Here is a 25,768-nt window from a genome sequence, read left to right as displayed (position 1 = left end):
CAAGGAGTACCCTCCGCCACACACCGTTGACTTAGGTGGAGATTTCAATTTACCAGATATACACTGGGACACTCAGATGTTTAGGACGGGTGGTAGGGACAGAGCATCGAGTGACATTATACTGAGTGCACTATCCGAAAATTACCTCGAACAATTAAACACAGAACCGACTCGTGGAGATAACATCTTGGACCTACTGATAACAAACAGACCCGAACTTTTCGACTCTTTAAGTGCAGAACAGGGAATCAGTGATCATAAGGCCGTTGCAGCATCCCTGAATATGGAAGTTAATAGGAATATAAAAAAAGGGAGAAAGGTTTATCTGTTTAGCAAGAGTAATAGAAGGCAGATATCACACTACCTAACAGATCAAAACGAAAATTTCTGTTCCGACACTGACAATGTTTAGTGTTTATGGAAAAAGTTCAAGGCAATCGTAAAATGCGTTTTAGACAGGTACGTGCCGAGTAAAACTGTGAGGGACGGGAAAAACCCACCGTGGTACAACAACAAAGTTAGAAAACTACTGCGAAAGCAAAGAGAGCTTCACTTCAAGTTTAAACGCAGCCAAAACCTCTCAGACAAATAGAAGCTAAACGATGTCAAAGTTAGCATAAGGAGGGCTATGCGTGAAGCGTTCAGTGAATTCGAAAGTAAAATTCTATGTACCGACTTGACAGAAAATCCTAGGAAGTTCTGGTCTTACGTTAAATCAGTAAGTGGCTAGAAACAGCATATCCAGACACTCCGGGATGATGATTGCATTGAAACAGAGGATGACACGCGTAAAGCTGAAATACTAAACACCTTTTTCCAAAGCTGTTTCACAGAGGAAGACCGCACTGCAGTTCCTTCTCTAAATCCTCGCACAAACGAAAAAATGGCTGACATCGAAATAAGTGTCCAAGGAATAGAAAAGCAACTGGAATCACTCAATAGAGGAAAGTCCACTGGACCTGACAGGATACCAATTCGATTCTACACAGAGTACGCGAAAGAACTTGCCCCCCTTCTAACAGCAGTGTACCGCAAGTCTCTAGAGGAACGGAGGGTTCCAAATGATTGAAAAAGAGCACAGGTAGTCCCAGTCTTCAAGAAGGGTCGTCGAGCAGATGCGCAAAACTATAGACCTATATCTCTGACGTCGATCTGTTGTAGAATTTTAGAACATGTTTTTTGTTCGAGTACCATGTCGTTTTTGGAAACCCAGAATCTACTATGTAGGAATCAACATGGATTCCGGAAACAGCGATCGTGTGAGACCCAACTCGCTTTATTTGTTCATGAGACCCAGAGTATATTAGATACACGCTCCCAGGTAGATGCTATTTTTCTTGACTTCCGGAAGGCGTTCGATACAGTTCCGCACTGTCGATTGATAAACAAAGTAAGAGCCTACGGAATATCAGACCAGCTGTGTGGCTGGATTGAAGAGTTTTTAGCAAACAGAACACAGCATGTTGTTATCAATGGAGAGACGTCTACAGACGTTAAAGTAACCTCTGGCGTGCCACAGGGGAGTGTTATGGGACCATTGCTTTTCACAATATATATAAATGACCTAGTAGATAGTGTCGGAAGTTCCATGCGGCTTTTCGCGGATGATGCTGTAGTATACAGAGAAGTTGCAGCATTAGAAAATTGTAGCGAAATGCAGGAAGATCTGTAGCGGATAGGCACATGGTGCAGGGAGTGGCAACTGTCCCTTAACATAGACAAATGTAATGTATTGCGAATACATAGAAAGAAGGATCCTTTATTGTATGATTATATGATAGCGGAACAAACACTGGTAGCAGTTACTTCTGTAAAATATCTGGGAGTATGCGTGCGGAACGATTTGAAGTGGAATGATGATATAAAATTAATTGTTGGTAAGGCGGGTACGAGGTTGAGATTCATTGGGAGAGTGCTTAGAAAATGTAGTCCATCAACAAAGGAGGTGGCTTACAAAACACTCGTTCGACCTATGCTTGAGTATTGCTCATCAGTGTGGGATCCGTACCAGATCGGTTTGACGGAGGAGATAGAGAAGATTCAAAGAAGTGCGCCACGTTTCGTCACAGGGTTATTGGGTAACCGTGATAGCGTTACGGAGATGTTTAATAAACTCAAGTGGCAGACTCTGCAAGAGAGGCGCTCTGCATCGCGGTGTAGATTGCTCGCCAGGTTTCGAGAGGGTGCGTTTCTGGATGAGGTATCGAATATATTGCTTCCCCCTACTTATACCTCCCGAGGAGATCACGAATGTAAAATTAGAGAGATTCGAGCGCGCACGGAGGCTTTCAGACAGTCGTTCTTCCCGCGAACCATACGCGACTGGAACAGGAAAGGGAGGTAATGACAGTGGCACGTAAAGTGCCCTCCGCCACACACCCTTGGGTGGCTTGCGGAGTATAAATGTAGATGTAGATGTAGACTTACTTTTTCCCGTTTGATATTAAATCCATAGCGTTACTGTCTATGTATATTTTCACAGTATACTATTTCTCCACAATTAGAAGTTCATCCCGTTGGCATGTTGTAGTTTACTTTACTGCGTTCTGATCTTTTGCAACTGTCCCGCAATATTTGGTATCATGAATTCAAGAGTTTTGTCAGTAACTACTATGTTACTGTGATCCACAAATGTAATTTTATTTTTTCGTTTGACATTGTCTGTATTATCATTCATGTATAGGTAGATCGGTACTGGCTATAAAATGATCCATTGAAAAACTGTAGTAATATACGGTGTGTGGTTGCTAACAATTTAGCTTTGTTTCAGATTTCTAGGTTTGGTCCGTATCCTTCACGTTTTACTATTACTGAGCATGTCAGTACCGAACGTAAAAGTTGAGTACGCTGCTCGTTACTGCAGTAAGTATGACTTCTATTTTTACCCTGTCAGTCACATAAGAGTAAATTTAGTGAAGATGTGACTCTGAAAGTAGAGATGTCGTCCTAAGCCTATATTGGTGGGAAATTCAAACATTCAAGCTGACATATTGTTATGGTGGTGGAAGTAGGTCACTAGTGCTAATACAGAATTCACGACAACTGACCTGGAATACTGGCACAACTCTATGACGGCAGAATCCAAGATGCTCGTACAAAGGAAAGTAACTTGCCTGCTAGATAGTGCACAGTCCTGTAGAGACCCGTAGGGCTATTCATAGCAGTTGAGTCACTCGTTCTAAGTGTGGAATTCCATGCTACCTGTCCTAAGTTCCTTTTGAAGTCACCATTTAAACAATTGTTTTAGTTTGCTGAAAAGTTCACAGTGACCAGTAATCTGTCATACAGCAACGTGTTATTTCAATTCAAAAATCGTAAGCCTACTTAAAGTCCAAACATTAAGACTTTGTGCTGTGAAATAGGAACAATTGTGTCTTTATTTACGTAAACAAACACTGGGATGAAGGCCCTTCAACCTCTCTCCCTGTGCCTCCACAATCGCAAACTTCACCGAAACGTGGTAGCAGATTCAAAATTACCTGTAGCCCACACATATACTGTGCAGGGGAAATTTGAAAATCAGGGATTGGCGCGTACTAGTCGTGTGAGCAGAACTTGTGTAATATGAGGTCAGGTAATATGCCTGCAAAATTAATCATAAAAATTATTGTGTGAGATGAGTCACCACCATTAAAACAAACTGTAAGATGCATTGTTCGTAGTAAAACTCCAGCTCTCGCAACAACCCGTCGGTCTTATATGCAGCAATGTATGAAACACATACGAGAATGAGACACACTTATACTTACAAGTTGAATTGTAGCCTGAGAAATGTGGCATATAGAAGTGACGGGAAAGCATTATATCTTCTGTGAGCATGTCGAGATCGTTATACCATCCACGCTGACTGCGCAAATTCCCTCATCACAGCTAAAGTTGTTTGGTCAAGTGTGTGTAACAGGGCAGGAACTTTTTGCTGTATATTTAAACAATTGCAGTGGTCATCAGCAGACCTCATTATCGATCAACATGCCGAATCTGACCATCAGTAGCAGAGCTGACCCTGATCCTTCACGACGTGGAGTGATTGCCGCCGCAGGCTACATCCTCTCCATTAGGGCACAACACCAGCCGACGCCTTACACTGATCGGTTACTTCTGCACCGCCAGTGAACACATCGTACGCCGTATCCACATTACACTGCCATGACTATCATTCCACGAAAGTTGTAGGGCAGGTAAATTTATAATCCTAGCACGTGTTTCTGATTTCGTTCGACATTTGTTGTCATTCACTCCGGAACTAAAATGGTTCAAATGGCTCTGAGCACTATGGGGCTTAACTTCTGAGGTCATCAGTCCTCTAGAACTTAGAACTACTTAAACCTAACTAACCTAAAGACATCACACACATCCATGCCCGAGGCAGGATTCGAACCTGCGACCGTAGCGGTTGCGCGGTTCCAGACTGTAGCGCCTAGAACCGCTCGGCCACCCAGGCCGGCCACTCTGGAACTGATCGTACTAGTGTCCACTACGCCATTTTTCCTTTATAGTACATGTTAGAACAGTTCCAGCAATCTGAGTTTCCATTCACTTCTTCTGTACTTTAAAAAGTCAAAGAACGATTCAAGTTGCCTCTATATAGAAAAAAATTATCGTTAAAAATAGTTATTCCACAAGCTAGAAAACGAATTCAATCAAAGCAAACTTCCTGAGAGAAATACAGTGCAGGACAGCAGCGCTTGACATCCGCACTGAAACAGTTTGCTGCACAAAGGTCGTGAACAAGAACAGAACGGAACACTAGATCACCACAACCTTCCATTTCTCTCTCTCTCCCTCTCTCTCTCTCTCTCTCTCTCTCTCTCTCTCTCTCTCTCTCACACACACACACACACACACACACACACACACACAAACACACACACACACACACACACACACACACACACACACACACACACACACACACACACACACACACACACACACACACACACACAATAACTGGCAAGGAAACAGCTAGAGAAAACGTATGCATAGAGCTGATAGAACTTCACCAAACCTTTGTTTTACATTGTAAGTGGAACATCCAGCATATCCAACGGATTTCTTGTGGCACTGTCTTCTGGGTACGAACGTGATGGTGGTGTCTTAACGCCCTCCAACTGCCCTCAGCTCTAGAATCTAAAATAAAATCAATAGATCAGTATTGCACTGGTCCGTAGCACACACAAAATGTCAGTCATCCCCCCTATAAACAGAAAACGATCTTGTACTAAGGCGCTATTAAGCTACGCCACAAATAAATTATTAGTGTTTTACGTTGTACATAGACGCATAGCTCACCGAATTTCTTATGGTACTGCCATCAACGGGTTAACACCATTGGACCTGCGTGGCATTGAGGGCAATGTCATCTTAAGGAAAATGAACATAGGTAGCCTACTTTACAGATACATCTTAATGAGCAGATCTGTTGTATTGTCTCCCGGCTGACTCCATTTACAGACACATTTCGTTTCCGAAAAGAATCACCAACAAAGTTATGTGGCAAACAGCAGTAGATTCCTTGATGATGTCTTTTTCAAATCTGCGTACGTCTCGGTAACTTAGCAGAAGTGGTGTGAAAGTTTTGTACTTACAAGTGTTCCATATAGTTCTAGTCATGGCAGAGTAGATCTTTTGACTTGGACAGCGAAGGTCCTACATCTCAGTATACATAAACGACTGACATATAAATCAAACGCTTCCACGGAGTTATAAATCATTTCTGATGAATTGTGAGGGTGCTTGTACATGAAAATGTGCTAAAATATTTCATACAAACGTGTAGGTCGGTTGGTAGAGTACTAGCGGTTGAAGTAGTAGTTTCAACAGATTCAAACAGTAGATCCAGTGTCGAATCCTGGTAGATAGATTGATACTATAGATAGCAATAGGTTCCAAGCTAGCTGTAATGGTAGATTCGTAACCATGGATTCTCAGTCAACTCTACCCCAACGACCCTAACGCTCTTTTGAGGCTGACTTTATTATTTTTCACCTATCACTTATTTTCGCTGTAAGTACACCGTGGCGTGGTGAAAATTTGATATGGTTGTAGATGAAATGTTAAACTGCAACGTCCTATAAACAGAATGTGATTGAACGTGCGGGCTAGCACTGCATTTGAAAGTGATTCCTTACATAAATTATAAATTTTTTACATTGTATGTAGGAAATTTGACATTTCCAGCAGCTTTGTATCCACCACTCACCCCCAGCCTCTAGACTTATTAGCCATCAAGAATATATTAGAGCAGCATGCGAAACTGTTTCCAGACAAGCTCCATGATACAATTATTACCAGACTTCTACTGTCTTCAACGTTTGCAAGACTAGCATCGTATAGCACACTAATAAACGTGGTGTTACTTTCCGAAACGTTAAATGTGCAGTTTCCATTCAGAGTTCAAAGTAGTGTTAATATAGTGTTAATTTTTGAAAATTTTTCATTTTCTGACACAGTAGTGCTATCTGATTATGATTGATATCAATTATACCAGAATTCAGCACAAATAACTGTAGTGTTCAACTCTCAAGCTGTGATAATGTTACTGGATTACAGCGTGTAAAAACCACCCACAAAAGTGAAAATATACATCAACAACGGGAATACCATACAGTGCACTCACTTTCAGAAACCTGATGCGTGCTAGTGAAACCATCTGCTATCCATGCATGTACAGATTTTCTGGAATAGTCTGGTGAAGCATTATAAAGCTCACCCATCAGAACACTTCAAAAGTAGTCTCTGCTATGAATTTCTAGCATGCCATTCAAAAGCGACGTTTCTGCAATATAAACCACTTGAGGGTAACGATATTTCTATGATATCACCCTATAGGCACTAACCTGCTTGGTTCTGAGTTAAGAATCCAAGAAGGCGATCCTTGACGTCTTACAATGACGTCGGAATCCAAAATGATGATACAAGGCCTAGGGATAACAGCACGCCCTGCAGAGTTATCAGTTCAAAATAGTTTTGCCAATGTCCATAGTGATCAAGTTGTCTACCCACACCACTCATTCTCAGCGTACAAGCTTACCAGCTGTCAAGCGGACACTTGTGCACTGTACTACGTAGTGAGAGGTTGATCATCATCAAGAAACGTCATCACAGACATACCATCTCCATACAGAAAAATATGACTCGTACAGACGATAGCAATTATTTAACCATTCCTCTCTATCAGTGTTTATTACTTGCTATATGTGTGTTTTCATGGTTTTCTTTTTTCCCCACCACAGTTCAAATCAATTCAGCATGGAGGCAACTCCCTGATGCAGATCCCAACACACTGGATTGGAAATCAAGTCAGCATCTAGAACTGTTTTTAGGCTTTGAGTTTCTACCGTATCCATCAAAACACTGCTACATTCAGAAAAGCTTTCTGATGCAGCGCCTGATACATTGAAGCAGGATACGGAATTGTTTCCAGACTTTGAGCTCCCACTATGTCCAACACCTGCACCAATCATCACGTCTCAGCTAAGTCGTTATAGAGTCCTCTTGTTCAATACTGTTTATCAGCCGACCACCAATTGATGGAAGCATGTTAATGTTGGTTTAGCATCTGACATAAAATTGTAGTAGAAACAAAGAATATCCAGCTAGGTACAAAGATGCAGTTCTGTGATATGGAGTTGGATCAACTATGCAGCGAGCTGAAATACATCGAGGACTGCACGACAACTAAGTACAATCCATTCCCTCGAGATGTCTATATCTTCAGCAGCAAGGACGCATCCATCGTCAACATGTTTTGGGGGAGGGGGGGGGGGGTGTAATACGATGGGGTAAGCATCACAAGACCCAACAGAATGTATATATTTAAAGCGGCCAAGTGTTAAGAACCTGTGTGGCTTCTATGACGTAATATAGATCACCATGGAGAGACTCAGTCTGTGGTGAAGGTACTAGTTTGTTAAACTGCTCTTCAGTGATATTGTCACGTAGCTATTACAACATTAGGTTTATGATTAGAAGGAGGAGTTAAATGTGTGTATAGACGTGTGTATTGTGTGCTATACCTAAGTCTGCTGGTATTACTCATATAAACAGAAATTCCATACAGACAGTATTTATAGCTGGCATTCGTAAGTCTATCAGTCCACTAAATGGTTTGTGTGACATACATGCTGAATGTAAAGCATATATAAAAGTAGTTATTCGAAAAGTTTTGCAGAGTGATAAATAGGGTTGATGCAGAAAAAAGTGAATGTCGGTGTTTTTTCGAGGATGGTGGTGTGTTTTCCCCAGTTCACAAAATACAAAATGTATATTAACAACATATAAAAGTTGTATCAAAATATGTAATAATAAATAATATTTTTCATTACTTGTAATATGTTTTATTGTACCACGTACATATACCATGAGGTTAACAGTTCAGATGTTGGAGAGAGAGAGCCTTAGTAGTTCTTATATTTTCAATGTCAGACAGACTTCATAGTTCAGTCATTTCTGTATCAAAGAGATTTAACGTATTTATGGCCTTCGCAATCACATACTGTTCAGATGAGAATACACTTGATGCTTAAGGATTAACAACTGTTACAGATTCCTGAAGTTTAATGTTAGCTACGTCACTTCCTGTAATTAATACATCTTTGACATGATGAGAGGAAACTAGATCACAGCGAACCGTAAGTAGTTACTTATTTATGTAAAAAATCACGACCCGAACTGTTCGAAAATATAAAAATAACAAAAGACGAACGCCTTTGGGAAAAATAAATTAAGTTGCAGCACATCCTGTGGTATATGATCAATTGCATAAATACCTATCTGATGTATACCCTCTACCATGTGCTATAATGAATCGCAATACAGTAAATATAAGTATCAAACGGACTGGAATTAAAGTGTGAACAGGTGAACCTCATAAAGTGTTTGTGGGAGGGAGTGAGACTGTTCCTCGTGAGCTTCACCCTATCCCATACTGCACAATCCCACAATTTCGTTCGGGTACTGCACTATACTATACCATATGGCTAATACACTGTACTACCCTGACCTAAACAGTGTTTGGATACAGTGATATTGTGTATTGTGTATTGAACTGGGGACCTAGAAACGAAGGAGAGGCTTCGACCCGCCATAGCCCTCAGTGGTTCACAACAGGCCACAGCAGTCCACCCACCTCACCGCCGCCCCACACCGAACCCAAGGTTATTGTGCGGATTGGTCCCCAGTGGACCCCACCGGGAACGTCTCATACCAGACAAGTGTAACCCCAATGTTTGCGTGATAGAGTAATTATGGTGTACACGTACATGGAGACAGTGTTTGCGCAGCATTCGCTGACATAGTGTAACTGAGGCGGAATAAGGGGAACCAACACGCATTCGCCGAAGTAGATAGAAAATCACCTTAAAAATCATCCACAGGCTGATCGACACACCGGATTTCGACACTAATCCGCCAGGCGGATTCGTGCTGGGGACCGTCACGCATTCCCGCTCGGGAACAGTGCATTAGACTGCACGGCTAGCCCGGCGAGCTATAGTGCTACGCTATACAGTCTGACTAATGCACTGTACTAGCCCATCCCAAATCGCTTTCAAGTACAACACCATACATTACCGCCTGGGTGTTGTGCTGTACTACCTGCATGTAAGGGTGACAAGTCTTATCCCATGACTTCTGGACATGACTTCACTTGGTTTCACTACATGGTGAAGACACTTACCACAGCACTCATCGAACACCCGCCAAGTTGCGCAGTTTCCGGGCAACCACAATCTGCCTTCGGTCAAACTCAGATGGATCGTGTGCCCTCCACATTCTACATCTGGTCAGCACGCTCACTGATACTACATGCACTGTGCATGTGTCTGACTAGCGGTCATTCCTCCACATATGTATGACATATGTGCTGGTCATTTTGATTTTTACATTAAACTAAAACGATTGTTTAAATGATGACTTCCGAAGGAATGTAGAACAGACAGTATGGAATTCCACACGTCGGCAAGTGATCTGATGGCTATACATAGACTTACAGGTCTCTGCAGGAGTGGACGCTTTCTATCAGGCAAGTCACTTTCCTTTGTAAGAGCTTCTTGGATTCTGACGTCGTAGAGTTGTGCCAGTATTCCAGGTCCGCCATCTTGAATTCTATATTAGCACAAGTGACCTACTTCTACCAGCATGACAATGTTCCATCTTGATTTTTTTTTAATTTCTCGTCTATTTACACTTAGTGTAACAGCCCTGCTTCCACAGAGACATGGTAGGAGTGGGAAAAACCCACTACCAAAATGATTGGGAAAGCAAAATTTGAATTTCTCGCCTGAATTTGAATCTCTCAACATTTTATATATAGGTTAACTGGCCTTTGTCAGAAATCTGACAACAACACATGACACCACCGGTGACGCCGTGTGAAATCTGGCAACATACACTGTGTTTTCGAACGCCCCAGTATTCCTACTGTTAACGGTTAATGGAGCGCTTGCAGCACCTATTAATCACTTGAAAGTGACCAATAGTTTGACAGTGGAATGTTGGATTTTTTAATAAATGTGTGGTCAGTGGTGAACATGAAGTCTTTCAAAGAGTAATTGAGTTAAACATTCGTCTGTGAAATAGAAGAAGTTGTTGGGAAGAAATGATTGCAAATAATGTTTAAAATGTGCTTTACTATCTGTCAACCAATTCGTTTTATTTCACAAATTATCAAAGACTTCTTTTTTTGTGCATGTTGAACCCCTTTAGAAGCCTCTAACAGATTTAGTAATAATGCAGTTGTGGACATTACTATTTTTCTCAAATTACGATAGGTTATTTATAATTTTTAATCAGCGAATATATGGAGTGTGATGGGTAATTTACAATATCTGACATCTTGAAGAGACAACATTAAGATGACTATGGAAGAACATCACATATAATACCCAATGCTCGCCTATGTACAATCAGTAGTTCTTAAGTGATGAGTTACCCCAGAAAATTATGCCGTAGGACATTAATGAGTGGAAATATAAAAAATATCTTTGGATGTTTATCTATTTGTTTCCAAAACAAAAAATTATGCGAGAAGGAAAGGTTGTTGAACTCTGATGCTTTAGAAGCTCAATATTGTATTGCTTCAGTTTCATCAAGCGATGTGGCGCAGTAGAGGGACATTGGACACATATGCTGGTGGATGGTGGTTCAAATATGCTTCTTGCCATCCAGACCGGGATGGTTATTTTGAGAGTGTACAGCGGACTTCCTTCGCCATACTTTGGTAGCCTCAGCTTGCGCGCTCTGTCGCTTTTAACCTAGCCATCGACGGGACGTTAAACTCTAATTTCCTTCCTGCCTTCCAGTTTCCTGGATTTCTGAAACCCGGTTAACATGATCTGGTGGAAATGAAATCACAGACGGGCGCTAACAAATATTAAAACCCAAATTTTTAGCAAATAAAAATTTTCATGCGACAGAGTTTCTTCCTTGGACTTGTATTCAATTGGATTTTTGCCAGATTGTTTGTTAGCCATTGTACGCAGCTTGCAGCACGTATGACAGGGTGAGAGAAACAATGGAGAGCGGCTCTGGTTGAGATGCGCAGTTGCAGTCACTCGGCGACTGGCCGGCCACAGGGGGGAGAGAGGTGGAACCAGGTGCGTTACGCCAAAGGTCGAGGGGTCGCGATATGACGTGACGGTACACGTTGTCGCCGATGGGGCGGACGCGAGCAGACGCGGAGAAAACGGTACTCTCCAACGGCGATACACTAAGACCTTTCAAGCGACTAGCCCACAGACTGCAGAGCCATAGTTCGCTCTCTAACAGTAAATAAAACAGACTCTCTACCACAAAACTTTGGAGAACCCTACTGCGTATGAGGCTATGACGCTGATCAATGCTATTTGGCTGTCAACGGTTTTCCCTCTGACACCAGTCAAGAGTGTCACCATATCAGTTGCATTTTGGGTAGCGGCCCCTTTAAATAAATCGGACAAACACCAGGCCGAATTAAGAGTGAAAAAAATGGTGAAGAGCAGCTAGAAAGCCGTCGGAAGGTTTTTAAAGTGATTAGAAAGTACTTTTAAACAGGGACACACTTGCCTAATGTTTGCGCTCGAATTAACACAAAAGCTAGGAAGTGTTAACAATTCAATAGTAGACACTTTCTGTGCTTCAGGTAATTATAAAACTACGACTTCTATAGGAGAAAGTTACAAATACGATTTTATCTTCCTTAGCTCTACGTAGTATCTTTTCTGTACTAGAATGCAGTGACAGTTCGACAGCGGTTGTATCTTCTAGTTAAGCCTACCATTCATTCAGACATACATCAACTTCCACTCATACACGTATACATCAAACACACGTCACTGTTGTGGTCCATAAATAACAGTCTCCAAATTGGTGCACGTACAGTAAGAAAAATATTAACAATAACCAAAACGTACCTACCACTTTATCTGTAGGGTAGCTGATCGTTCGAAACCTCAAGCTAATTACAGGACTATTCAAAAATGTGGAACATATTTCAAACATTTATTGCTTCCAAAATACAAAAGATAGAAATACAATTCCAGCGTTCCTGGAAAGAGAAAAGTTCAAATTTTTACACATTCAGCGAGAGTGCCACGTGTTACACGACAAATATCAAAACGGTGGCTCATTTCCTGCCACACACGATGCAGCTGGTCTGTCATCATCGGATTCGCGCACTAAAACAAAACTACAGCTTCTACAATGCGATGCCACAGACTTTCAAGTGTGTCAGGCACAATGGGAGGGGGATAAAAACGCGGTCTTTACGTACCCCATACATAAAAGTCACAAGGTGTGAGGTCTGGAGACCTGGGAAGAGCAGACGATAAACTTTATCGCTTTGTTGAAGCAGTGTATTCGATAACGAGAGACCAATTGCTTCGTATGTGGCTGGAAATGAGTCACCGTTTTGATATTTGTCTTGTAACACACGGTGCCCACATTGAATACATAAAAATTGAACTTTTCTCTTTCCAGGAACGTTAGAATTTTGTTTCTATCTTTTGTAGTTTGGAAGCAATAAATGTCTGAAATCTGTTCCTCCTTTTTGAATTGTCCTGGAACAGGAGCCGCTTTCAGTGCGTTCTCAGCTGGGCCTGTTTTAAAATTTTCCTATCACCGTCGTCTGTTAAAATATTTTCGACCGAAACTTTTTTTTTTCCGACATTCGCCAGTTCAACATGAATGGTTGCACAGTCGAATACCAGTCATTTTTACCTTCTCAGTACACGTTCATCTCTCACAGACTTAAAAAAAATGTTTTTGGTTCGTAGCCTTTCCGTTTCGTAGGTTCTGTATGTAAAAGTAGATTTCTTGTTTTTTAGGCACGTTAACATTCTCAGTTCTAATCACGAGCAATATCTCTGTTTAGTCATCTCTAATTTGAAACTTGATGCCTTCCTTTGAAAGAAAGACGCAAAATTCTTATCAATTACTTTCTTTTATAACAGTTTAAATTGGCACTGATGCACTTACGTACTTTGCATGAAGTATAGACTTAACTTTCTCATTAGTAATCAATGTTTTTTTAGTAATGAAAAAGGAAAGTAAAAACGTTAAAAAGTTTACTGCAAATTGAAAGGATTAAATACATTTGAGGGGCCCAGCAATTACAGATCCTAATTTAAAATTATGTTCTTCACGGAGAAACTCGCAAAAATTCTCGCCCTTCCTAACCAAAATTATTCACCATATTCTTCACAAAGCATTCTCACTGTCATCCACTAAACAGCTCGTTCCCAGAGACACCGTAACCATTACATTACACAGTGAGAACAATAAGTGGAAATCGAGTTACATTTCCTTGCTACAGTCGCCAAAAAGATAATTGTTGTATAGCTAGAGAAGGCCGAAATGCACGCGTTAAACTCAAGCAGGCTGGCGTGAGGTCTGAAACAGGATACGGAATGAATGCTATAAAGAAAAGTACGTAGCTGCTGGAATACTTAACTTTAATCCATCATTTGTATACATCGTTCTTGATGAGACATGCTTCATACGATAACTATTAATTGCTACGGCGCCTTGCTAGGTCGTAGCCATTGACTTGGCTATTCTAACTATCTTCTCTGCAAATGAACGAGGCTTCGTCAGTGTTGCATCGCTAGCTAAGTCGTCCGTACAACTGGGGCGAGTGCCAGGACGTCTCTCTAGACCTGCCGTGTGGTGGCGCTCGGTCTGCAATTACTGACAGTGGCGACACGCTGGTCCGTCGTATACTAATGGACCGCGGCCGATTTAAAAGCTACCACCTAGCAAGTGTGGTGTCTGGCGGTGACTCCACAATAATCTTAGATAAAGTTTTACTTATAGTTCCCACAGGTGGTCTTCCTCAATACCAAATACTTTACGAGATATTCTTTTACAATAAACCATTTTGTTACATTAACTCAAGTACATTATTTACACGTTCATTCTTCTTAGGATGTAGCATTTCAATTATACATTAGATGTGGACGGAATGATGGTACCACACGCTATGAATTCTCAAGGCAGCACACCTCAGTTCTCTCCCAAAGGGCCGGCCGCTGTGGCCGAGCGGTTCTAGGCGCTACAGTCTGGAACCACGCGACCGCTACGGTCGCAGGTTCGAATCCTGCCTCGGGCATGGATGTGTGTGATGTCCTTAGGTTAGTTAGGTTTAAGTAGTTCTAAGTTCTAGGGGACTGATGACCTCAGCAGTTGAGTCCCATAGTGGTCAGAGCCATTTGAACCATTTGAATCATCTCTCAAGAGGAGACCTTCTCTCCCGTGCGTCACATGAAGCGAACAAAAACCAGATTTCTATGCACTGTTCTGTGCTTTATGAAAGGAAGTATAAAATGATTAAATTTGTTAGGGTACTTAACACTGCTGTTATTTACTATATTATTTATTTTCCCATTACGCTTCCTTTCGTAGCCTATCGTCAACCGATAAAACACCTGTCTGAGATGACAACTTTACTTCCAAAGCTCATTTAAGGACATGGACCCCACATACCGTAGACACTGCGACTCTAGATTCTTATCAACACCCGAATGCTTTGCTTCAATTAAATTAGCTCGTATGTTAGCAGTAAACTGCTGGCACTAAAGAACTAGCAGATGACAACAAACACATAATTCAGAAGTACAGAAGAGTAAACTACACGCGAAATCACAAACCCTACTAATGCCAAATTCTTTCCCTTCTCCTAGGCTTCTAAGGTACTCTAAGCTCCCGTACCGATTTTTCATGTCGCTTCCAGAGGCTTCTATTTTGTGCTACTTCCTGCCAATTATTATTATTATGCCCATCCTCTTGCATACTGTTTCAATTTCATTTATCCATGTATTCCAGGATCTCCCCCTTGGCCGCTTACTACATAAATTCTCTACCAATTTTCTGGAAACCATCTTCTCCATTTTCAACAGATACCCTACCTGCTGAAGTCTTCTGATTTTATCATTGTCATTATTGTTACTTGTTGTGACAGCATATGGATTTGCGTGTCGTGCCTTCTCTTCCAGCTTTGCAATTAATTTAGTATCGACGAAAAATTTTCCTATAAACTTTCTTTTCAAATACGGGTATTTGGTTTTCTTCCCTGTTAGTTAAACTCCATCCCTCTGCTCCATAGGTTTGGACTGGCGTGATGCTTGTGTTATACAACTTCATTTTTGTTTTCCTTGTAGTAGTTTAGGCACTAAAGGTTACTGTATGGAGAAGGGCGATCTGTTAGCATTTTGTAGTCTCATGTTACCTTTTACATGTGTCTGAACTTGGTCGGCCGGAGTGGCCGAGCGGTTCTAGGAACTTCAGTCTGGAACCGCGCGACCGCTACGGTCGCAGGTTCGAATCCTGCCTCGGACATGGATGTGTGTGATGTCCTTAGGTTAGTTAGGTTTAAGTAGTTCTAAGTTCTTGGGGACTGATGACCTCAGATGTTAAGTCCCATAGTGCTCAGAGCAATTTGAACCATTTTTTTTTTTTTTTGTCTGAACTTGTTCGTCTGTCATTGCTTCCAGAAATCTGAACTGCTCTAAACGTTCGAATTTATGTTTGCCGACTATTAGATGAGATTTGTCGTCTTGTACATCTCTACATCTCTGAACTACCATGTATTTTCCAGAATGAAATTTCCTCTGTGCAGCGTAGTGGGCGTTGATATGAAACTTCCAGGCATATTAAAACTGACGGGCCGCGAGGAGACCTTACTAGTCGGGACCTTTGCTTTTCGCGGGCAATTGCTCTGCCAACTCAGCTATCTAAGCACAGCTCACGACCCCTTCTCACACCTTTACTTCCGCCTGTACCTCGTCTCCTACCTTCCAGACTTCACAGAAGTTTTCCTGCGAAACTTTCAGTGCTAGTCCTGCAAGTTTCGCAGGAGAGCTTCTGTGAAGTTTGGAAGATTGGAGACGAGGTACTGTCGGAAGTGAAGCTGTGAGGAGGTGTCGTGAATCGTGCTTGGGTAGCTAATTCGGTAGAGCTATTGCCCGCGAAAGGCGAAGGTCCCTAGTTCGACTCTGAGCCCGGTACATATCATGTACTTTGTTTTCTGATCCTTTACCTTTAGGCCAAGCTTGGATGCTTCTTCTACGAGCTCCACAGAAGTCTGTTCTCTATTTCACTTTCTCCAATGAGTCACGTATCATCTGCGTACGCTGAAACCTTAACTTTATTTCTTTGAAGCATTCCAGCTGGTCTTAGTCTGAGTTTACTCACAAATCTCTCCAAGGCTACGTTAAAGAGAAGAAGGAATAGAGCATCTTCCTTAGTCCATCTGGAACAGAGCATCTTCCTGTCTTAGTCCAGTTGTATTTTTAAAGTCATCCAAATTTGTTCCATACAGAAAAACGCTGGTTGCATTATCGTCCGCCGGCCGGGGTGGCAGAGCGGTTCTCTGGCGCTACAGTCTGGAACCGCATGACCGCTACGGTCGCAGGTTCGAATCCTGCCTCGGGCATGGATGTGTGTGATGTCCTTAGGTTAGTTAGGTTTAAGTAGGTCTAAATTCTAGGGGACTGATGACCTCAGCAGTTAAGTCCCATAGTGCTCAGAGCCATTTGAACCATTTTGAACCATTATCGTCCATGCACATTTTACAATAAATGAGAGGTATGGGAATGTAAACAAAAAATACATTACACCTTCATCGATTTTTTTGAAGTTTACGACTACACTCACAGAGAAAGTCAGTGGAATGTGAAAGATTTATATTTCCAGTTAAACTAATTCATTATTTTTAACTAAAGTGTGAATTTAGAGATGCTACTGTAAAGTTGCCGTGAGTTACTTGCCAGTCCAGTCTTGCAGATTGGGGAATCGTGTAACGGTCTTAGCGCATCCCAGCCAATGAGACATTGAAGGTCATAAACTGTGGCCTGCAGCCAAACTCGGCCGTGCTACTGGAGACAAGGAAACGCCGGAGTGAGGCGGCTGCTGGCCCCAGCGCAGAGTGCCGCAGAGGATTTGCAGAGCGCGTGCCTGTGGCCTCGCCTCATAACTCAGAAGTGCGAATAGCCGCGCCCGTAATTAACGGCGCGTTAGCGACGCCAGCACAGCCTCTTCCTCACGCCGGCTAAGGCCTCTGCTTCCCGGGACTTCCCTTGCCACGTCGCATTCTGAACTTAAACGGTACGTTCTATTTCTTCTTCCTCTTTTTTTTTCCTTTACTAGCCGAGAACCTGGCGTTGCCTCGATACTCATTTTTACGCAACCCCATTCCAGCCTCTACCCTACAGGTAGAGGAAAAATATCACTGGGACTGTCACTTATTCACCAATCACCACGAAGGCCTATGTATATGACACTAATAGCAGCATCAGTACTAATGATTAACGTAAACCACGGTAGCCGCGCGGTATTAGCCGAGCGGTCTAGGGCGCTGCAGTCGTGGACTGTGCGGCTGGTCCCGGCGGAGGTTCGAGTCCTCCCTCGGGCATGGCTTTGTGTGTTTGTCCTTAGGATAATTTAGGTTAAGTAGTGTGTAAGCTTAGGGACTGATGACCTTAGCAGTTAAGTCCCATAAGATTTCACACACATTTGAACATTTTTTTTAACAAACCACGGCAGCTGTATTAATACATGTTTACTGTACAACGACCAGTTTCGTTTTTTCATAACATCATCGGGTTGCCTGCAGTTAAATAAAACAAGAAATTAGCCTAGAGGATATATCTGCTTGGTGAATAAGTTCGTAGAGTTTTTTCATAAGTTTAATAAACACAACAGTTACACATGACAGAGACTTTAGTCATCAATAGCCAGCCAGAGTGGCCGAGCGGTTCTAGGCGCTAAAGTTGGGAACCGCGCGACCGCTACGGTCGCAGGTTCGAATCCTGCCTCGGGAATGGATGTGTGTGATGTCCTTAGGTTAGTTAGGTTTAAGTAGTTCTAAGTTCTAGGGGACTGATGACCTCAGATGTTAAGTCCCATAGTGCTCAGAGCCATTTCTTTTTTAGTCATCAATAATACACTCATCACCACCGACCTACTATCGATATAAATCCGTCTACGCGATAGCAGCATCACCTGGCGAAGAATTACCGCTTCTTTGACACACGCATGGTGCATGTAGTATCAGTGAGCTTGCTGTCCGTGTGTAGAACGGGGAAAGCACGCGATCTGAGTTTGACCGAGGCTAGGTTCTGATGGGCCAGAGGCTCGGCACAAGCATTTCGGAAGTTAAACAACTTGTCGGGTGTTCCAGGACTGCTGTGATTACTGTCTTCAACACGTGACGAAACCAAGGTGAAACCAGCCCGCCCGGCTAGCCGCGCTGTCTAACGCGTTGCAGCCCAATCGGGAACCCGTGCCGGACCCCGCCACGCTTCCGCCCGGCGGATTAGTGTCGAGGTCCGGCGTGCCGGCCAGCCTGTGGATGGTTTTAAAGGCGGTTTTTTATCTACATCGGCGAATGACGGCTGGTTCCCCTTATTCCGCCTCTGTTGCACTATATCGGCGATTTCTGCGCAAACTCTGTCTCCACGTACGCGTATACCATAATAACTCTACCACGCAAACATTTGGTGTCTGGTATGAGACGTTCCCAGGGGGGTCCACTGGGGGCCGAACCCCACAATACCCCTGGATTCGCTGTGGGGCGGCGATGGGATGAGTGGACTGCTGTGGCCTGTTGTGGCGTTGTAAACCACTGAGGGCTATGGCGGGACGAAGCCTCCCCGTCGTTTCTAGGTCCCCCCACAATACAAGATGAAACCACATCCAGACGTCGTGGGATTGAGCGGCCGCGCACCGTATCATTGCAGATGTCGGACGTCGTAAGTTGAGCAGACCCGTAAAACAGGACAGGCGGCGGACTGTGGAGGAACTAATATCAGACTTTAATGGTGGACAAAGTACAAGTGTGTGTGAGCACACAGCGCATTGAACACTCTCAACGAAAGGCCTCCGTATCCGACGACCCTTGTATTTGCCAATGTTAAGACCTCGACATCGCTAACTACGACTGAATTGGATGCGTGACTACCGGCACTGAACGTTGGCGCAGTGGCAGAGCTTTGCATGGTATGATGAATCCCGATACCTTCCTCATCGCCAGCCGGAGTGGCCGAGTGGTTCTAGGCGCTACAGTCTGGAACCGCGCGACGGCTACGGTCGCAGGTTCGAATCCTGACTCAGGCATGGATGTGTGTGATGTCCTTAGGTTAGTTAGGTTTAAGTAGTTCTAAGTTCTAGGGGACTGGTGACCTCAGAAGTTAAGTCCCATAGTGCTCAGAGCCATTTGAACCATTTTGAACCTTCCTCATAATGCCGAAGGGACGACGCGAATCCGTCGTCTTCCAAAAGAGCAGCTCTTTGACACCTGTAGTGCAGGACGGAGACAAGCTGGCGGCGGTTTCCTTATACTTTGGGGAGCATTCACGTGGGCATCCATGGGTACAATGGAGCTCGTGCGAGGCACCATGACGGCCAATGAATATTGTACACAGGTTGCAAACCACGTACACCCCTTCACGACGATCGTGTTGCCCGACGGCAGTGGCATTTTTCAACAAGATAATGCAGCATATCACAACGCCAGGAGTGTGATGGAGTGTTTCGAGGAACAGTGTGGCGAGTTCCAATTGATATGCTGCCCCCTCCCCCACCCCCCTACCAACTCTCTACATCTGAACCCGATAGAACTCATCTTTGATGTGATCAAACGTGGCGTCAGAGCTCATCGCCCCCTCCCCGGAATTTATGAGAGTTAGGTTTGTGTGTGCAGATATGGTGCCAGTTTCCTTCAGCGACCTACCAAGGCGACATTTCTTCCATGCCACGACGCGTCGCCGCTGTTATCCGTGCCAAAGATGACGGTACTCACGACTCCAGAGTGTGCCTCAAAAGCCGCGTTCGAAACACTCGTAGCGCAGTTGCTGTATGAACTATAACGAGGTCCACGGGGAGCCGCAGTTGCCAACCCCATGTGTGTGGACAGCCTCGTTAAATACCGGAGCACTGAGCTACGGCGGACAGTTCTCTTCAGCGAGCCAAGTCGTGTGCAGTCTCCAGTTAACGCCGAGTCTAGCAGTTGTATTGTTCGTCCGTTGTCTCCGAGACGTAGGCATCGTAGGCCATCTCTAGACTCTACGCAGGCGTCACTCAGAGGCAGGACTTAAATATTTTAGAGGACTTGTAATAATTTCCAACGTCTAACTGTGCTGGACATTCCACAACTAGAAGCATCATTTGAGTATTTCTTCGTATTTAATAAATACCGTTTTGTTACTAATTGTTGGTAAGCTTTCTGATTGACGATAACCTACGTCGTCTACCTGCATTCCCAGCACATACCGGCTGCTAGGAAAATGGTCATAAAGTTCTGGCTGATCGCTGTACATTCTCCTTCTATATTTACAACGCTCTGAAAACACTGGGTAACTTTTCGAGTACGCGAGTGTAGAAATCACGTGGTTTTGAGGCGAAGAACTCGTAGAGCCACTTTCCGAGCGCATTTTCCTCGGAAAAGGAAAGTCCTTGAAGGTTCTTCGATAGAGAGAGGAAAAGGTGAAAATCTGAGGGCGCAAGATCAGGTGAATGAATTGGATGCGGAATGACTTCCCCATCATCTCCTGTATAGAGCTTTTTGTCGATCCAGCACAATGTGGGTGTGCATTGTCATGGAGTAGCATCGCTTCACGCAGCCTTCCTGGTCGTTGTTCTTGGACCGCGTCTACAACACGTCTCAGCAGTGATGGTTACAACTCGGGGAAGCAATTCGTAGAATTAGCATGGGGAGTTGCTGCTTTGTTTGGGCTCAACCGTTCCTTTCTTTTTCGTATGTTAGTATGAAACGATATTTCTTGTCACCAGAAATGATACGGGGTAGGAATGGCTGGTGTTGTTCACGAACCAATTGATGATGAACAAGCAGAGATGCACAATGACGACCCGTAGATTTTTTATGTGATTGCAGCTTGGAGCATCTGGTACCCATACGCTCGATTTTTGAACCTTCCCCATTGTATGCAAATGTAGCACGCTGGTCGAATGATCATATTTCATCAGATTTGCCGGTTCTTGAATACACTGACGTGGATCATTGTGGATTAATGCTTTTAAACGCTCTTCATCAAACCCTGAAAGTCTTCCTGAACATAGAGAATAACTAATATCAAAATGATCCTTCGTAAATCAAAAAAACCATTTTGTTTCGTATTCTGTCCAGTGACATTATCGCCATACATGGCGCAAATGTTTCTGGCTGCATCCGCTGTTGTCATTTATCTGCTGAACTCAAACAAAAGAATATGTAGCAAATTTTCCGATATCTCCATTTATCATTCTATTTTCTAGCGTCCCTAGACCCACTCACTATCTCAAAATGACAAAATGACAATTTTTCAACTCAGCAACAGTGAACTATAAAATGGTTCAAATGGCTCTGAGCACTATGGGACTTAACTTCTGAGGTCATCAGTCCCCTAAGAACTACTTAAACCTAACTAACCTAAGAACATCACACACATCCACGCCCGAGGCAGGATTCGAACCTCCGACCGTAGCGGTGGCGCGGTTCCAGACTGTAGCGCCTAGAACCGCTCGGCCACTCAGTATGGTTAACGAATAAAATACGCAACTCACTCTATCTGATAACAAATCCTCATCAAGTTGTGCCAATGTCCCGATATAAAACACCGGTGCGTAACCGACGATACGCCAGTCGTATCCGGCCCGCGATTGGTTTCAATCCGGCCTGCGGAAGAAGTTCAAGAGACAGCGAGGCGCATATATTATACTCCGACCTGGACTCATTTTCGGATATTTTCGCCGACTATTGAATCTCTTCAGGTTTGCAGTTCATGACGCGGAGCAGTGGATCTTTTGGTTATTCCTGACATGTGCAACGCCATTTCGCCGTTTCTGGGTTTGAATTTCAAATAGAAACGCGTTTTCAGTCTGCGGACGTCGTTACGATCCCTGTGCTCACATGCGTGCGGAGAGTGGGGAAAACATCTCGCTTCCTTTGAACGGGTTGCGTCTTTGGATCAGTGCTGACAACAGACATATACATTACTTACTGCTTACTGCTTACGTCTACGCTGCACACTGATAGATCGAAAATTTTGGTAGTATACGACAATGGCACGAAAATTACCGACTAGTCGCGAAATGTGCCGATTTGAACAAGGTAGCAAAAATGTTCAAATGTGTGTGAAATCTTATGGGACTTAACTGCTAAGATCATCAGTCCCTAAGCTTACACACTACTTGACCTAAATTATTCTAAGGACAAACACACACACCCATGCCCAAGGGAGGACTCGAACCATCGACGGGACCAGCCGCACAGAACAAGGTAGCAGAGGCCACAATTTGATGGACAAACTAGCTATCTGTTGTCAGATCAGGCGTAAAGTTCTGTGCTACTTGTCTGTTAATTACGTGCGTCTTTACTGAGTTGCCTGGCATTAAGAAAAGTAGATACTGAATGTCGTCAGTTGCGGGAGAAAGAGATGGCGGATTACTGCTCTACCATATACAAAGATAAACCCTTTTCCTTGTTGTGTGGATAGGCATTTTTCTACGAAAGACTTTGGTCAAGAAAAGCCTACTGCACAGTTGCAGAAAGACAAAATTAAAACTATAAATTCTAATTTGGACAAGCAATTATTTTTAATTACATTAAAAGGCAATAAAAGGCTACGTAATTATTCAAAATCTGTGTTTGTATCTATTTTTGCAACTATTTTGAATAGTTATGTAGCGTTTTTTACACCTAAATGTCATTTCTTTATTTAAAGTTTTGTCATTACTTGTAACGATTATGATTCCACAATCCATATATCACACTCGACAGGGGTCAAGTAGTATGTTTACGCGTTTATCTCTCTCGTGTATCGACTCTGTTGCATGCCATGTCGCATGCACCTACGGCTCACCATGTTTCCGTCAGGTAGCCAGCAGAAGTTTATACGATGGTCATTTCAAGTTTCTGTGTTGAATATTATATCGTGACATTACCACGACTCGATGAGGTTTGATTATCAAACCGCTGGTAGTGTGAGTTGCCTGTTTTATTCGGTCAGATACTATAGCTTTTATCCTAATTTCTTGTTTTGTTAAATTGCAAGCAACCTGGTGATGTTCTAAAAGAGCGCTCGTGACACAATAAATGTGCATTAATACAGCTTTAGAGGTTTTTATTAATCTCTAATATTAGTGTCAATCAGCTGTGGAACTCAACGTAATCAATATTTCTAGTATTAGCAACTGTCGGTTGTTTACCATGTCACAATCATCTTGCCCCAACGCAGAGGTCCTAGGCAACTCTTACCGCTAGACTTTCTCAACATACTGAGTGATATGAGTAAAAAGTTGGACTGAAATTTTTCCACGCATTCTACAGTAGAGGCATACATATCACCCCGTTTCCACCACAATAGCCATTCCTAGCGTTGCTAAGGGTGCCAATTCGCATCTCTCCCGCCATAGCATTTTTTTTTTTTGTACAGATAGTAAGTCATATCCGTACCACTTTGGCTGAAATCGTTCAAGCCGAGCCACAGTTATGCTTGCATGTCAACCCTTCCCCACCCACAACAGGGGGTGCCAGGTTTGTGGGCCGGCCGGCGTGGCCGAGCGGTTCTAGGCACTACAGTCTGCAACCGCGCGACCGCTACGGTTGCAGGTTCGAATCCTGCCTAGGGCATGGATGTGTTTGATGTCCTTAGGTTAGTTAGGTTTAAGTAGTTCTAAGTTCTAGGGAACTGATGATCTCAGAAGTTAAGTCCCATAGTGCTCAGAGCCATTTGAACCATTTGAACGAGGTTTGTGTTAAGCGGACAGTACTTTTTCCCAGAGGGAGAAACCATTTACGTTGCGAAGTACGGGAAATTTGAAATGGGTATCTCTGGAGGGTAGAAGACGTTCTTTTCGCGAAACATTGTCAAAGATCAGAGAACCGACATTTGCGGCAGAGTGGAGACCTATTCCTCGCCCATCAACGTACATCTCTCAAAAGGACAAAAAAGATAAGACAAGAGACATCAGCGTACGGAAGCATATAGACAGTCGTTTTCCTCTCGCTCCATTTGCGACTGAAACAGAAAAGCTAATGACAAACAGTAGTACAAGTTACCTTCGCCATGCATCATGTAGTGGTTTGCGGAGTGTGTACGTAAGTGTAGATGTAGATGTACCCGCACCACCAATAATATCGCTAGAGCTGTATTACCACAACAGTACACATTTCCGAGTAGTAAGTAGTGCAAGTGCTACATTTGGTTGAAATTTCTTAAATGTAACCACTTTTCCAGATCATAAAATAGGAGTGCTAGTGTGTCTTACCCCATGTTGTTTTCTCTTACTATGTCACATGCGAACAAAGTTTGGTTGAAATTTGCTCTCGACTTCGGAGAGCTATCCTATATATTATATTACTTCTCCAAATGCAGAAGTAACAGATGAAATTACATCGAGGATTAAACAAAATCTTTCGCACGCCCCTGGAACTGCACACACTAGAATCTGCCCTTCTAGAGGCCAGTTATAAAACATGTGCTAATCTTCAAGTATTGAAACTATTATCTAGCTCTCTAGTTGGCGTATATAATACTTGATCTTTGAAAATATAACATCATCATCGATATCATCGTCACGAGGCATATGACATCTATTGCTGCACAAAAACCTTGTCTACAGTTTCCAATGCAATGATCAACGATATATAAACGTGCCGATCCACCCTCAAGTTCTCCAATGTTATCCGTCGTTCACTAGGTCGTCATGCGGTCTGTTCCTATTCCTTTGAATCCATCAAAGAACTTCCTCGATCCACTATTCATTTCGTTGCGTCTCGCTCTCGCTTTCCGTTTTCATTAGCCATAATTACGACTTCTACGTCAGTCTGTTCCCTGTCATGTGTCATTCACAATATGCACCTTAGCATAGCTCGCTGATTAATCCACAATTTTAGAATGGTCTCCGCATTACGAGTTTGTGTGTCACTGGCATAAATCGAGGATGGTAAACGCATTTATAGCAAGCTCTCCAGTTCAGACATACCGGAAGCTTAGTTTTCATAACTCTACATAGTTTACCAAAGCACTGAGGCTTTTTTTTCTGCTGATCATCCAGTCGTGCTCTTCAGCTGCCAGAGGTACAAACAGTCATTACTTGGTATTCTGACTTCGTTATGAATTCGTATTTTATTTTCGTCACATTGATTAGACATTATTTTAGTATTAGTCGTGACTCATGGTTTATATACTGGAGAAGTCAGTAAATCTGTTAATAGTTTGGTCAAATTCGCAAGTGGTGAAGAATCCTACCGATGTTTTCTTTTGTGCCTTTAAACTATGGCCCTAATCACGTG

Source organism: Schistocerca serialis, chromosome 1 (assembly GCF_023864345.2).
Source record: "Schistocerca serialis cubense isolate TAMUIC-IGC-003099 chromosome 1, iqSchSeri2.2, whole genome shotgun sequence".
NCBI classification, from domain to species: domain Eukaryota; kingdom Metazoa; phylum Arthropoda; class Insecta; order Orthoptera; family Acrididae; genus Schistocerca; species Schistocerca serialis.
Note: the sequence above shows the minus strand (reverse complement) of the source record.